Source organism: Zingiber officinale, chromosome 6B, assembly GCF_018446385.1.
Source record: "Zingiber officinale cultivar Zhangliang chromosome 6B, Zo_v1.1, whole genome shotgun sequence".
Classification (NCBI taxonomy): Eukaryota; Viridiplantae; Streptophyta; class Magnoliopsida; order Zingiberales; family Zingiberaceae; genus Zingiber; species Zingiber officinale.
In genome coordinates, this window is record NC_055996.1 from 52451402 (window position 1) to 52457805 (window position 6404).

General features: G+C 35.4%; 1 long non-coding RNA gene across 1 annotated transcript; it reads right to left on the minus strand.

Annotated features, from left to right (window-relative positions):
- Positions 1–3634: 3634 nt before the first annotated feature.
- Positions 3635–5978, minus strand: LOC121990179. Its single transcript, XR_006114491.1, has 3 exons — positions 5902–5978; positions 4091–4147; positions 3635–3692 (listed from the first exon to the last, which is right to left on the minus strand). It is a non-coding gene; the product is annotated as an uncharacterized LOC121990179 (long non-coding RNA).
- Positions 5979–6404: the final 426 nt, after the last annotated feature.

Sequence of the window (6404 nt, forward strand, 5' to 3'; positions counted from 1 at the left end):
AGGTAGAACCACACTTCAAATGTAATCTAGCATGCATTCAGCCCACTCGAACCGTACTTTATCAATTTCAACTCTGGAGTACTTGAGATTTGTAAACTGTAAAAACACATAAATAATATATTAGTAAACCAAGACTAAAAAGGATACAGCATGCAGAGTATCAGTAGTACAAGATGTTAGCAGTTCCTGCTAACAGAATTATATGCAAAGCTATATAAAGAATATTAGGCAGTAAGAGCATGGATAACAATGAGTCTGTCACATACTGATGCTTATATGGACAACTTAATGCCTATCCCATTGGATAAACTTTCATACACTCGAGCAAACTATTATCCTAGGCATGCATTCCATGCATAAATTTGTAGATATATATGATTCTATCTTATATGCGTTTGCAGCAGATGAAAGAAGGAGTAACAAAATATGTTGCATAAACAAGAAACAAGGAACAAAGTTTAACAATAGAGCATTGCCTGCAAACTTGGCTATGAACAAAAAAAGGGAAGATAGTCTACATAGAAATAGATACTTAGAGAACAAGAAGATCCAGAAGGTATGGTCACTTTCACACATCAGTACTTTAACAAACAGAATATTACAAAGGCCAATCATAGGAAGGAGAATTTTACCGAGAAAATAAAGTTGTATCCCATTTCGAGAATAACACGCAGAAATTCTATCCTTCTCCACATCATTGACAAATATCTAGCAGTCATGTAAATCTTCTCATCTGAGAAATCCATTCCCTCAGTATAAAGAGCAAAACAGTGAGTATGCAAGGATATGCACCTTATGTACGCTTTCTTGTCCAAGGCAATGATTACCAAATGGTCCAGGAGTCTGCGTGTTCCATCTCCTGTCCGAAAACTTTGAAAAAATAAATCTATAATAGAACCAGGAGAAGCCTAGGCAGCATTCAAAGTTGTTAATATTACTGTTTTGTTTTCCATAGCTGCGTGTTCCATAGTTGTTAGAACTTTCTCAAGCTTAACATCGTTCTTTTCCTGCAAGCAGATATATAATTCTCTATAAAGGAGGAAAATTCACAATTGTTTGCAGGCACACAAGTTAAACGATATAAATTAGGGGGGGAATGACTTATTATATTGCATAAAATAGCATAAATCAAGTGATTTACTGACAGCTTAAGCTCATGGGGCAGATAATCATCCAATCGGATTTAACATTGTATTAAGCAGAAGAAACAAAATTAGTCCAGGTACTAGGCTTGTCTACAAATTCAACTTCGCCAAAATGAAATGTGTTGAGAATATAGCATTCAGAATTCAACATCAAAGGAATGGTAGCTAGAGAGTATCCTAGAAAGTCACAAGGCATAAAAATTTTGAAAACAGTTATAACTTTTCAATAGTTTAGAAATATTATAGACTAAACCCTATTATGTCTAATTGAAACAAGTTGATCGGGAAGGTTAAAATAAGTTAATCAGCTTTTCATATATGTTGGATTTACTATAGAAAACTGTTGCATTATGCAGAAAAGACATTCAATCGCACTTTACAGTATCTTAAAGTTTTTCAAGAAGAACAAAATACTCTACAAAAGACTATTGTATACTTCATAAGTAACTCATATCATACACATACTAAGTGCATAATGAAAGTTGTTAAATTGTAGTTAGTCCAACAGAAATGGCTTCATAATTAGCATCAAGAAGTTCACCAAAACACAAATGATTAGGAAGACTAGCATATGAGGAATAGATTTAAATCATGAAACTTCTGACACAGAAGGTACATGCTGGTCCAACAAAGTTGTACACAATTTAGTTGTTAAAATAAGTGAGATGAAACGTAAAGTAAAAAAATAGTTATGTGCAGAAATACATGTAATAATAAAATCGCTGCATAATTGAACATGCCCAAGATACACAGAATCATGACTCACTAAAACGTTGATGTTGTTGCTCAAATGTTATAACACGAGGAGGAAGGAACCCAAAGCCATACATGATAAATATATAGAGCCGAACCTGATCATAGAAGTAACCCAAAGCCATACTATGCAATCTTAAACACTTAAAATAGAAACATTTTATCACCTGTTTGAGACCAATAATGTAATTCTCTTCCATGACTTTATCCCAATCAAACCTCTCTGCCAAACCTTAAGAGAATAAAAATATCCAAATTAAAAAGTCACCCTATAATGTCCAGCGTCTTTGAGAGCATTCCCCTTTTAATGTGCAAGAAAGTCGATCATTAACTAACCTGGCTCACCATCAAGAAGGATATCACATTTTGACATATTAGACCATTATCAACTTACCAGATTATTGTAAGCTTCAATAAAGGTAGAATCACAGTTGATAGCTTGCTTGTAATGCAGAATTGCCATGTCAAGTTGACTTTGTTCATAATAGATGCCAACAAGGTTTCCTGCGTCCAGATATCCCCAATGCATAGTTACCAAAATGGATTTATTGATAGAAAGCTTACTAGCCCAAAATGGTGGAACTCCACACAGTAAGATATAGAGTATAACTCCAGCACTCCATATATCAATTTCTGGTCCATAATTCCGTTTTAAAACTTCTGGAGCCATGTAATAAGGGCTTCCAATTATCTCAGAAAATCTTTCATCTAGAATTGGGGTAAAAAGAGAAAAAAAAAATAAGTAGAGCACGCCCTTATAGTAAAACTAAACTTCAAGTTATGTTATTGAATGGAAGTGATCATTAATGAGACTCAACAAAAATGAAGATCATTAATATGAATTCATATGGTAACTAATCATTCTAACTTCATTAACCAGGAGAACTTTAAGACTAAAATAAATAGATGAATACAGTAAAAATAAAACTCTCCCTCAACTCCACTGAACAAAAATTGCTTCTTGTTCAAGCAGTGTCATTGCCAATAGTTCACTCCATTCATAACATTATGAACTTAATCTTCTCATTCCAGACACTCAGAGATCAAAATATTCAAATTAGACATGAAAACAATCTCAATAAGTGCATTGCCAATAGTTCTTAAAATATTACCAAGGAGGAGAAAATAAGGAAAACATTCTTACGAAGTGTTCTTTTGTTTTAGCAAACTAACTTAGCGAAATGCAAGGAACAAAATGTTAAGTAAACAATGAATTGTGAGATAAATTCTTTCCTTAGAACAACATTAACGGCAATACACGAACTATTTTAGAAGACAACACTAGCATAGATAGTTCCACGACTGCACCACATTGTTAGCAACACAAAATAATCAGATAAAGACAGTATCAGTGGAAGAAATGTTATGTTAATTATCTATTCTGAACCTAATCACAGGATTAAATCAATGTGCCCACATCCATACCTACATAGAAACTTCAACTGGTCCAAGCTTTTCTAATTAGAAAGAAGACACTTCATCAAAGGGGGAAAAATCAGCAAGCAGTAGAAGATGAGGATGATTTGGACCTGCGAAGCTCTTCTTGGCGATAAACAACCTGCATTACCAATGAATGACTTTTAAGCATCTGAAAGTTATTTATTCCCTCTTTAACTTGTTAAATAGATATTAGATCAAAGTGCAAGTTGTTTGAATAAATCAACATTTGCGGACTTACCATCATCCTCAACCATAGGATGATAAGGTGTTTTAGGTTCAGTTATTTTCTGCCTCACTGGTTTATTGGCTTCAATTTCATACAAGTTGTCTTCATTCCATCTCACTTGAGGCCTACTAAAAGATATACATAATATGCAACTCTTAAGGTTTATATTATCCAACATGGAGAAATACATAAGTCAGTTTTAGGGAAAAAAAAAAGTGACACCTAACGATTTTTTTTTAAAAAAAAATCTACAGAATTTCTAAATTCTGAATCTAGTCATATGTAAAATCAATTTTTCTATGAATGATCACTTAGTCAAATTCCTTCTAAAACAGACAAGCATCCTCTGTACAAATAAAAGAAAAGCTAAAAGGTCCTGAACTATGGAATTTGTGAATTTTCAGGCCAGTTGCAATAGCGTCAACTAATTTACGAAAATAATTTTTTGAAATTTTGTTTAAACAGACAACATCTAGCAAGGCCAAGACAAAAGAAAAGGTAAATATCAAGCATTACTAGTACTAACCTCATTGTCCAAAATAACAGATCTTAGCTACCAGTGAAATTCCTGATTATGTTTTTCCTGTGCATAGAAATACACATGATAAAAGTGTTAACTTCGAACACAATTTAGCAGCAAAAAACTGAATATTTACAGATAGCACAAGCTTAAATTCTAAACCATTTGTTCAGGAATGCATATAGGGAGGTACAAATACAATGATGATTTTATCAGGGGGAAAAAAATTGAAGCACACTTCTCCAAAAAGAAATGGCAATACAATATATAGATAGCAGACAATAAATAATCAAACAAAGTTCACAAACTTCTAGAGGTAAATTGGAACATACTAGTAACACAGAAATGAAGCATATTATAATTCAATTATAATCAATTTAAATATGTTTGATGGTGTTAGTCAATAGTTCCCCCGAATTATTTGATCTAGGACAACACCAACTTGTGCCACTATGGTAAATGCCAACATCCTCCGCATCTAGACATCTGACGGGAGTAGAATGGAAGGGGCTCCCAAAATCTGAGCATTCACTAGCTTTAACTCAGAGCAAACAATATGAAGGCACATAATAGTGAAGACCTTGTCAGAACTATTCTAAATGACCTTGACAATTGAAGTGATTTATAAAATACTACAGTCAACTCAAAAATCTAAAGTCAACCAATGTGAGTAACTATCCCAATGTCTTATCTTAATTGGAAGAGATCGCCGATTACATCATGAACCACAAACCAAACTCAAACTATTGCAGCACGCAAAGCGTAGTTCTTTCCTTTCAATTTCTTCATAGTAATAGAAATGGACACAACGGGGCTTGAAAGATCAGTAATAGGAGATATTAAGGAGGTAGTCAAAGAGTTTGACTTTTTACCATGTATCAGTAAGGTTCACATCATAGATTAACCTCATATCAGTAAGGTGCAATCCAATTATCAGTCACATAACATCTATGCATACACTAATATATTTTTGTTAACCATGGATATACTTGCACTTCCAATCCTCTGGATAAAGTTAGCTTCTTTCAATGGCGAGTTAGTAGTTGCACAATATGCAAATAAATCAAACTAAATTAATATAACAAATCTCTTGAACACTTCCATGGTTTGTGTAATCACATAACTGAGTAACAAACACTCTTCATGGTTTACTATACAACTTACGAAGAAGACTTAATGAGAGTTCCTTCAAGAAAAACTGGATAGAAGTGGGATCAAATAGGTTTCAATACTCTTCATTTCAAAGATGCTATAACTAGATTGAATGCACAGGCAAATAAGTAAAATACAGATTACAAGCAAGAAATCAGCATTATCTCTTTATGAATTAGAACTAATTACTTCTTTATAGTCGTCCATAACACATTTCTAGGAAGGTACTAAAAACAACAATAAAAACCCCCTAATCTTTGGATTAAAAATTAAAAAAAAAGGAAGTGTGACTAAGTATAGGAAGCCATAATGCTAATAGATTAAACGAGCTTCAACTGAAGGATTACAAGACCAATTCAGCAAGAAAGTTCACGCCTTTTAGAATTATCCACGGATGAAAGAGAATTAATCCATGGGTTTAAAAAGAAACAAATTTTTTGATTCCATATGAGGCACAAACATGAAGAACCAGCCAAACCAGAAATCTACCCAGATTAATTTGGCCATTTTGTTTCTTGCCAAAAAAATAAAAATAAAAATAAAATAATCAACCAAATAACTTTGTTCCAGCACATGAATCCAAACAAAACCTAACCATTAGTGATTCCCTAAGGAAACAGAAGACAATTAGGCAAGAATCCAATAAAGAAAAGAGGGGAAATTACCAGAGCGACGATGAAGATTCAACGCAGGACCAGGATGGCTTGCTGCTGGATGGTAATGGTGGTACTATTTTTTCCCAACCAGGATTTGGATCGCGGCGCTTCTGCTAGGGCTCGCGGAGAGGGTCGTGGCTCGCGGCGAGGAAGGTGTCTGGCCGCTGCTACTTGGGCTTGCGGTGAGGAGACTGCTCACGGAGAGGAAGGTGGCTCGCGGAGAGGAATAGGGTTCATGGAGAGCTCCATCTCGCGGATGCTCGCGGCGAGGAAGGTGCGGTGGCTCGCGGCGAGGAAGGTGGCTGGTCGCGAAGAGGAGCTCGCTCGTGGAGAGGGCGGTGGCTCGCGGAGAGGAGCTCGCTCGCGGAGAGGAAGGTGGCTAGGGCTTGCGAAGAGGAGCTCGCTCGCGGGCGGTGCTTTTTTTGATGCGACGCGACTTTTTTTTTTCTTCTTCCGCGGACTGGACCAACAAAAAAAACAAGCGAGACTGCGAGCAACGTGGCCGAGGTTTC